This window comes from Adiantum capillus-veneris, chromosome 7, assembly GCF_014529385.1.
Source record: "Adiantum capillus-veneris isolate H3 chromosome 7, ASM1452938v2, whole genome shotgun sequence".
Classification (NCBI taxonomy): domain Eukaryota; kingdom Viridiplantae; phylum Streptophyta; class Polypodiopsida; order Polypodiales; family Pteridaceae; genus Adiantum; species Adiantum capillus-veneris.
In genome coordinates, this window is record NC_140937.1 from 65,594,749 (window position 1) to 65,604,721 (window position 9,973).

Sequence of the window (9,973 nt, forward strand, 5' to 3'; positions counted from 1 at the left end):
TTGAAATCTCTCTCTCTTTTGTTGTTGCTGACCACTCTTCTTGCTGATCAGCAGATGTGAGCTTGAGGGGGGAGAATGGATCAAGAGAGGCTTGAATGTGCGTGGCACAGATAGAAGATCGAAGGCAAGGATTGCAATGAAAATGTGTTTGCATAGAGAAACTTGACGTATTCAAGAATAGCAAGAAGATTCAGATGTTTCAAGGAGATGTTAGGCAGCAAAACCTGCAGTATTCGAGCAAATCAAGAAGAAGCCAATGTTCCAAGGATGGATTACTGGAGTCAAGAAGAGAGGAAGCCAGGCAGCTAGGCTGCAGAGAGGTAAAGAGCACTTAAATAGAAGATCTCTTGTGTGTATGTATGTATGTGTGTGTGAGTGTGTATGTGAAAGAAGCAGATTTATCAACTTCCAAGATTCAGAAAGAGTGCTCTCCAGGCTCCTTCAAGAGTTTTCTACCCCTTGAAATTGTTTCCATGGTAGGCTAGCTCTATGCTCCACATCCTCAGGCTCAAAGAAGCAGGGTTACATAATCAGGTTGCAAGAGGAGTCCCCCATCTACCACTACTCCTTCCTAGCCTGCCCTTGCTACCAACTCGGAGCCGTGCCAGCCTTCTACCCTCTACAATAAGCTCAAACTTGGCATCAACTTCTCTACAACACTATCAAGCCACCACCAGAGGCCCATTCAAACGCCAGTAGCAAATGGCCTTACCTGCAGATCTAGCAACTTAACACCCTTACCAAATAGTGTATCCAGAATCCTCTGTTAGTGGATATGGCTCACCTAAATTTGTGCTAAGAAGAAGGATTTGTAACAAGGAAGTAGGATACATGTTGATATTCGTTATCATGAGTTACTTGAAAAGAACACATACTGTCATAAAATCTAATATCTAATATTTAACCAACCCAAATTATTTTCTCATATTAAATTGATCACTTAATGTGGGAGAATAAACGGGAACAAGGGTTAAGATATAGACATGTGCTTATAGATCTATCTCAACACGAGGCCAATAGAAAAAGGGCCCAAATGAGACATGGTCTATCAACGAGCGAGGCTAACCAATGGAGTATAAGACCTTAGGGCTAGCTTCATTGAAGACCTCCAATAATGTGTGTAAAAGTCCTTTGACCTTAGGTAAGCTAGCTGGGCTGACCTTGAGACGTGGGAACCCGACCCAAGTCGAGGTGCTTGTCTTGCTTGTCATGCTTGATGACTGAGGTGCTTGAGATTCTTGAGGTGCTTAATGATTGAGATGCTTGAGGTGCTTGACATGCTTGAGATGCTAGGATTTCACTTGAGGTGAGAACCTAGCCCAAGCTTAAAGTGCTTAAGGGCCAAGCTTGTGGTGGGAGCTGGGCTTATGCATGAGGGGCTTGAGGTGTCAAAAAGTAAAATATTCAATCCCTACAAGGAGGGGGCAAGGCCTACATGAGGGGGGATGAGAGAGAACACTCACACACTCACACAAGGCATGCATGGTACAAAGAAAGCAAAAGGGACACTTGTCAAGTTCCTCCTCATGTTGCCCTCATGGTGTGCCTAAAGCCTATTGGTTGGCCACCCAAGGGGTCCAATGATAATTTAGGAGATTTAATTAATTGATTTTTCATTTATCTAGCCCTCTCTATCAAAAGGGGAAAGCGGGACACTTGTCTCAAGGCTACCCTTGCTTCTTGTAGTGCCTCCTGCTTATGATTGGCTAGGCCTCGAGGGATCCAATGAGCTTCAAGCATGAGCTACAAGGGGGGGTCAACCCAAGCAAGCTAGGGGGTTGCTTCGGGGGTATACTCACCCACACACCTCACAAACACTCTCATTGTGAACTATGCAAAGTGCAAGAGCTCCCTCTCCTTCTCCAAGCAAGTAGAGGTTGAGAGCCTACACCAACACTCTTGGATATGGAGTGCAAATCCAACCAAGAGCCATGCTTCAATACTTAAGCTTTCCATCTCCTTCTTCTTCATTACTATGCTATTATGTATGCTAGCAAGAAGAGTTATGATAATTGAGTAACTAATTCTTTCTCCTATGAAATGTTTCTTCTTCCTCTTCCCTACTAGTTCTCTCCACCTTCGAAGGTGTTTGACGCCTTGGGACTGAGGCTTGGGATAGTTAAAGCTTTGTTCAAGTTTATGTTATGCTTGTGATGCATGAATTTTTCCATCTTCATTGCATCACCTAGGTCACAAGGAACACAAAGATTGTATTGTAACAAGTCTCTCTTAATGGGAGAAATCATAATACAAACGCCTATTGGAGGGGGAACCGGCTCCACATAAATCCGGTCCTCAACTGTTGTCATGTTCTCTAAATTCTCTCTCTTGCAAAAGTATTGTTCATGCCAAGTTAACTAATTGCTATGATTATGTTGCTATCTTCAATTATGTTCACCCGCTATGCTCACAAAGTCATTTCTCAAAAGTACACTCACTACAAGAGGCTATTCATATTAGCGACGCTCAAAAAAAAAATTCCCGACGTCGCTATGAGCGTCGCAAATTTCTTTGTAAATTTGCGACGCTCATAGCGACGCCGACTGGGCCAAAAGAATAACAGAGCGCGCCCAAAAACTCAGATCTCAGATTTGAGTTTTTCGGCGCCCTCAAGCAAGGAGCAGGTAACGCTCTCCCTCTCTCTCTCTCTCTCTCTCTCTCTCTCTCTCTTTCTTCTCCACACACACACACACACACACACACACACGAGGAGAGGAAGGAGAGCCAGGTATGCTCCTTCCCTCTCCTCACTCTCATGTTCCCTTCCCCTCTTTCTCTCTCCCTCTCTCTCTCTCTCTCACACACACACATACACACACACACATAGTGTTTTTGAGAGAGAGAGAGAGAGAGAGAGAGAGAGAGTACAAACATAAACAAAAACGCACACACACATACATAAACAAAGAATGCACACACACATTGAGAGAGGAAAAGAGAGAGAGAGCATGCATAAACAAAAAATGCACGCATTGAGAGAGGAAAAGAGAGAGAGAACATGCATAAACAAAAAACGCACACATTGAGAGAGGAAAAGAGAGAGAAAACATGCATACGATCCAAAAAAACGCACACACATTGAGAGAGAAAGAGAGAGAAACTAATTTAACGTCGTAGGAAACTAATTAAAATTAAAAGACCTAAAGATCTAGCCGACGAGGAGTTGAACTCAAGACCTATTATTCAATAGGGAAATGGCATAACCAATCTATCATACTTGGCATGGGTGATAGAAAGGCTATACCATTTATCTCTTTTTATTGGCACACACATCCACACACACGCACACACACAAGAAGAAGAGAGTTATAACGTTGTAGGAAACTATCCTAAAAGACGTTAAAGATTAGGTTAGATGTAGACTTACATTAAATTAGATTTAGGTTTATTTAAGTTAAATTAGATTAGATTTAGGTTTATTTTTAATTAGATTTATGTTTATTTACGCTAGATTTAGATTTACGTTATATTAGATTAGATTTAGGTCTCCATAGACTGCGATGCCTGCATGAAGCGGGTGAAGAAAGCCCTCAATGGAATATAGGGTATTGCTGCCTTCACTCATGGCGGGCTCCGTCGATCCAAAAGTACTGGTGAAATGTCTTCAAAAGATAGGGAAGAAGGTGGATCTTCAGGGCGGCAAGAGTCACTACATCCCCGACACAATGACCATCTAGACAACCTCTAGTCATTCAACAGCAACTTCAAAGTTAGTAACAAGAGCAAGAACGGTCTAAAGGGCCAATTGCTGTCGTCAGATGTGGATGGAGATGAGGCAGCGTCACCGCCGGAAGTTAATTCTCACATCTTTAGTGATGAGAATGCCAACTCTTGCCGAGTTATGTGAAAAATTATGTGTTAAATCAGTTTTAAGGTTCTTATAATCCCTGTTAGTTTAGTTCTTTGTTTTTAATATAACATAATTTACGTTAGATTTAGATTTATGTTATATTAGATTAGACTTAGGTTTATTTAGGTTTACCCACACACACACACAAGAAGAAGAGAGTTTTAACGTCGTAGGAAACTATCCCAAAAGACGTTAAAGATTAGGTTAGATGTAGACTTACGTTAAATTAGATTTAGGTTTATTTCTAGTTAGATTTACGTTTATTTAGATTTACGCTTATTTACGTTAGATCGAGTCCACGCAAGAATTACTTACGATTTAGGGTTTAGAGTTAAACGAATAGTGAAAAGATCTACTGTGAAAAGATGTTAAGATGCTGTGAAGTGCTACAGCTAGAGAAGAGGCAAAGGGGTTTTGTCCACTACATGCAGTATCATGTAGACGTGGGTCTGTAGATTTCTTGTACCCACAAATATAGATATTGATCAATAAAGACGAGATTATAACCCGGTGGTTCTGATCTCCGTGCACCTCTAGACCGAGGTGTGCGGGGATTGGACATGACTAAAGAATGTGAGGTAAAGACACAGAGAGAGAGAGAGAGAGAGAGAGAGAGAGAGAGAGAGAGAGAGAGAGAGAGAGAGAGAGAGAGAGAGAGAGATAAGACGAAGAATGCCAATAGAATATTAAATTTGTTGTCCAGGTTATAAGATTTTTATCCTCATTATGAGTAGTGACGAGGATGTGGGACCGTCCAACCGAAACACCTATCTCTCAACGAGGGTCTTATGTCCTTGTAATCACTCAACGAGGGTCTTATGTCCTTGTAATCAATGCAAGCATGCTGTGCGACGGACAAGACGTGTTTCTTTGTAGCACGTTCGCGAATTTGGCGAGTTCGATCCATCTATTATAGATCGAGTTGTTGCCAATTATAACTCGTCGGACTCTGACGCTGGCCAACAAGCAGCAATCTTGCAACCCAATAGACGTGTTCGCAGGCGCTTTGGTCAAGCAGCATATGTGAGGCCACAAGATGTAGCCTCTGACAGCTCGGGGGATGATCATGCAGAGCACATTCCCAACGAGGCAATGTTTGAGCCCGAGATTGATGAAATGATCGAGACGATCATGGATTCAGAAAGGCTTATCTATGATGATATGAAAAGTGAAGCCGATACGCCATTGTATAATGGAGCACGTATGTCTAGATTGAAAGCACTCCTGGTTCTTCTCAATATGCAGGCAAAGTTTGGATGGAATGACACTAGCGTCACAGCGCTTTTCAGGTGATCTATTACAATTAGTTTACTTTAATAAAACTCTAAATGTATAATGATCTGATAGATTTTTACACGATTGTATCGTATTTTTATGTTGTGTAGATTGCTTAAAGAGCACATACTACCAGCTGACAATGTGATGCCAGATTCCCGAGATGAAGCAAGAAAGATTTTGCGAAACTTGGGGATGGATTACAATTCTATCCACGCTTGTCCTAATGACTGCATTCTTTTCAGAGGGGAATACATAGACATGGAGAAGTGTCCGAAATGTGATTCCGAAAGATATCGAGTAGATCTCCACGGGACAAAAATTCCACAAAAGGTTTTGCGACATTTTCCTCTGCTTCCTCGCATCAAGCATTTCTTCGAATGTAAGTCCATGGCCGCCCTAGCATCATGGCATGAGGAGAATAAATCTTCGGATGGTGTGCCACGAATTCCTGCAGATTGCGCAGCATGGAAACATATAGATGGAACATGGTCGGATTTTGCCAGGGAAGCTCGAAATTTGCGCTAAGGCATGGCTATGGATGGCGTAAATCCATTTGGTCAAAGATCAACATCTTAAAGTGTATGGCCCGTTGTCATCGTCAACTACAACATTCCCCCGTGGTTGACTACGAAGAAGGGGCACCTATGGCTAAGCTTGATTGTGCCAGGGCGATATAAAGTGGGGAATATGGATGTGTATCTTCGTCCACTATTGGAAGAGCTACAACAATTGTGGATTGGCATAGAGGTGGTGGATATGAGCCGACACACAGGACGACGGAATGCAGGAAGGGCTTAAACGCCCTGATGGACATTCTCAGTTCTCGCGGCGGCATGGTTAGTATTAGGGTTTACTCTTTTCTATTTTTTGTATTGTTTTATAAATGTCGTTATATGTTTATACTGGCTGTCTTATTGTCTTTTTTTGCATAATCCGACAGATACGCCGCTTGGACGCGATGAGACGTCTGACTAGACAATGTCAGTTTAGCCGTAGCTAGATAGCATTAGTTTAGGGTTTCTCATAGCTTATGTATCATGAGACGGATTTTATACGTCTTTTTGAACCATGTATATTATTACATTTGTCACCGCAGTTCATTTTGCCAATCAATTCTTTATGCCTATGATGTTGTACAATTGTCATTATTACATTTGCCAATCAATTCATTTTGCCTATGATGTGTACAATTGTCAATTTTACGCTTGTCAATTTTGCAAACAATGCGTCTTGTGGGTGACTATTTTGGGTCTATTATCTACCCTTGCACTGTTTTTAAAAAGTGAATCAAGTACAATATGGTTGATGGGTGGCAGGGCATTCAATGCCCTGTCACCAAAAAAAAATTTCTCTCGGGCATCGCTATTTATGGCTCTGTAGCATCGCTATGAGCGTCGCTATAGACTTCTGTGTAAACGTCGCTATAACCGTCGCTACGACCGTCGCTATGAGCGTCTCTATATAGGGACGCATATAGCGACGCTCTCGTAGCGACGCTATTAGCGACGGTTTTAGCGATGCTGGGGGTTATAAAAACCCAGTGTATTTCCATTGCTAACAGCGTCACAAGAGCACACAACCTCTTGTAGTGACTCATTAATTTCCTCTACTCTCAAATTAAATAGGCCAATTCCATTACACATACTTGGGCAACAAGTTGGTTAGTATGTATGTCAAGTGCGGTGTACTTCTCAAACTGCAACATGCCCATGTTATCTCCAATTGGGTGGTCGGGCTCAGAAAGCTGTGGACTATTTTCAACATATGCAGAGAGAGGATGGTGCACTTCTCATAGTTCAACAGGTCCTCGACTCCGCAATGTTGTTTCATAGAGTGCATTGATTGCAAGATGGGCAATATGTACGCCAAGTGAAAGCACTTCCTAGAGCGTGATAGGTCCTCGACGAGGTTCCTGTCCAAAATGTTGTCTCATGGAGTGAATTGATTGCAGGATATGTCCAACAAGGTCAAGGTCAGGAAGTGGGCTATTGCAGCTGATGTAGAGAGAGGGCATATCTCCAAATGCAATCACATACTCTTGCACCTTAAAGGCATGCGGCATTACACAAGGAAGTAGGATACCTGTTGATATTTGCTATCGTGAGTTACTTGAAAAGAACAAAAATACCTGGGCAACACGTTAGTCATGATGTATGTCAAGTGTGGTGTACATCTCAAAGTGCAACAAGGCCATGTTATCTCCAATTGGGTGGTCAGGGTCAGAAAGCTGTGGGCTGTTTTCAACATATGCAGGAGAGGACGGTGCATTTCTCAGAGTTCAACAAGTCCTCGAATCCACAATTTTGTCTCATAGAGTGCATTGATTGCATGATGGGGCAATATGTACGCCAAGTGCGATGCACTTCCTAGAGCGCGATAGGTCCTCGACGAGGTTCCTGTTCGAAATGTTGTCTCATGGAGTGAATTGATTGCAGGATATGTCCAACATGGTCAAGGTTAGAAAGTGCGCTATTTCAGCTGATGTAGAGAGAGGGCATCTCTCCAAATGCAATCGCGTGCTCTTGCACCTTGAAGGCATGCGGCATTACACAAGATGCTCAGATTCAGAGTGCGAACCTTTCTTTTGTGAGCTCACTTAAAGTTGTACTAAGAAGAAGGATTTGTAACAAGGAAGTAGGATACATGTTGATATTCGTTATAGTGAGCTACTTGAAAAGAACACATACTTGGGCAAAATGTTAGGCCAGTGTGCCCTGCAATGTGCGAACGAGAGCATACCGGTGATGACAGGCTCAGGCCTCAAGTGCGAACCAGAGACATAGAGAGAGAGAGAGAGAGAGAGAGAGAGAGAGAGAGAGAGAGAGAGAGAGAGAGAGAGAGCGTGCGAACGCAAAGAAAGATAATGTTTGCAAACACCGAGAGCCAGCGAGATGGTTAGTAGAAGGGGTTCCGACCATCTCCCTATCTCTCTCCGCTCCCTACATAATCAGGCCAGTGTGCCCTGCAGCGTGGTAACGAGAGCGGGCCGGTGATAGGCTCAATCGTTGAGTGCGAACAAGAGACAGATAATTCCGGCTCCCCCTGCCACATGGCGTTCTTTCCTTGCTCAGACTAGTGTGCCCTGCAGCGTGAGAACGAGAGCGGGCCAGTGACAGGCTCAGGCCTTGAGTGCGAACCAGAGAGAGAGAGAGAGAAGAGAGAGAGAGAGAGAGAGAGAGAGAGAGAGAGAGAGAGAGAGAGAGAGAGAGAGAGAGAGAGAGAGAGAGAGAGAGAGAGAGAGAGCGTGCGAACGCAAGAATGTGATTGCATATCTTGAAATGCAATCACATACTCTTGCACCTTGAAGGCATGCGGCATTACACAAGGAACTAGGATACCTATTGATATTTGTTATCGTGAGTTACTTGAAAAGAACACATACTTGGGCAACACGTTAGTGAGTATGTATGTCAAGTGCGGTGTACTTCTCAAAGTGCAACAAGCCCATGTTATCTCCAATATGTGGTCGGGGTCAGAAAGATGTGGTCTGTTTTCAACATATGCAGAGAGGGGTGCATTTCTCAGAGTTCAACAAGTCCTCGACTCCGCAATGTTGTCTCATAGAGTGCATTGATTGCAAGATGGGCAATATGTACGCCAAGTGCGATGCACTTCCTAGAGCGCGATAGGTCCTCGACGAGGTTCTTTTTCGAAATGTTGTCTCATGGAGTGAATTGATTGCAGGATATGTCAAACATGGTCAAGGTCAGAAAGTGCGCTATTTCAGTTGATGTAGAGAGAGGGCATCCCTCCAAATGGAATCACATGCTCTTGCACCTTGAAGGCATTCTGCATTACACAAGATGCTCACATTCACAGTGTGAATCTTTCTTGTGTGAGCTCACTTAAAGCTGTACTAAGCGGATGTTTCTAGCGGTTTTTAGCAGATGTAGTCACCTTCGCTTGCAAGCATTGGAATTACAAAAGATGCTAAAAGAATCTTGATGATACTGTTAGTCAAGGTCTCTTGAAAAAAGACATGCTTTGGTCGACATGTATGAAAATAGTGATGTACTCTTGCACCTTGAAGGCATGTGGTACTACACAAGATGCTCAGATGGGGACAAGAACTCACGATGATATTGTTAGTCAAGGGTTGTTGAAAGAAAACGCCATGCTCGGCACTGCCTTGATTGACATGTACGCCAAATGTGGTGCACTTCGTAAAGCACAAAAAGTGCTTCCTGTCTCGGATGTCATCTCTTAAAATGCACCGATTGTAGGAAATGGGCAAGGTCAAGAAGCTCTAGGATGTTTTCGATGGATGCCTCACTTGAAACTTTGCGAAGAATAAGGATTTGTAACAAGGCAGTAGAATACATGCTGAAATTCTTCATAGTGAGTTGCTTGAAAAGAACTTATGCTTGGGCAACACATTTGTCAATATGTATATCAAATGCAAACCTTTCTTTTGTGAGCTCAATTAAAGCTGTGCTAAGGAGAAGGATACATGTTGATATTCGTTTTAGTGACTTACTTAAAACGAACACATACTTGGGAAACACGTTAGTCAGTATGATACTGTTAGTCAGGGGCTCTTGGAAAAAGACGTGCTTAGGAATGGCCCGGTCGACATGTATGCAAAAAATGGTGTGATTAGAAGCATTAAGTCCAGAATGTCGTCTTTGAATTGCATTGATTGCGGCATAATCACAAAGGGGCAAGGCGAGGAATCTTTGGGTTGTCTTCAGCGTATATGAAGCGATGGCATCTCTCTAGATGTAATCACCTACGCTTGACAACTCCCTATCTAGAAGCATCGCCCCTTAGAAGGCATTGATTTCGGCATATGCTCAAGAGGGGTTTGGTGAGGACCCTCTGATGCAGCTTCCATCGATGTCTTGA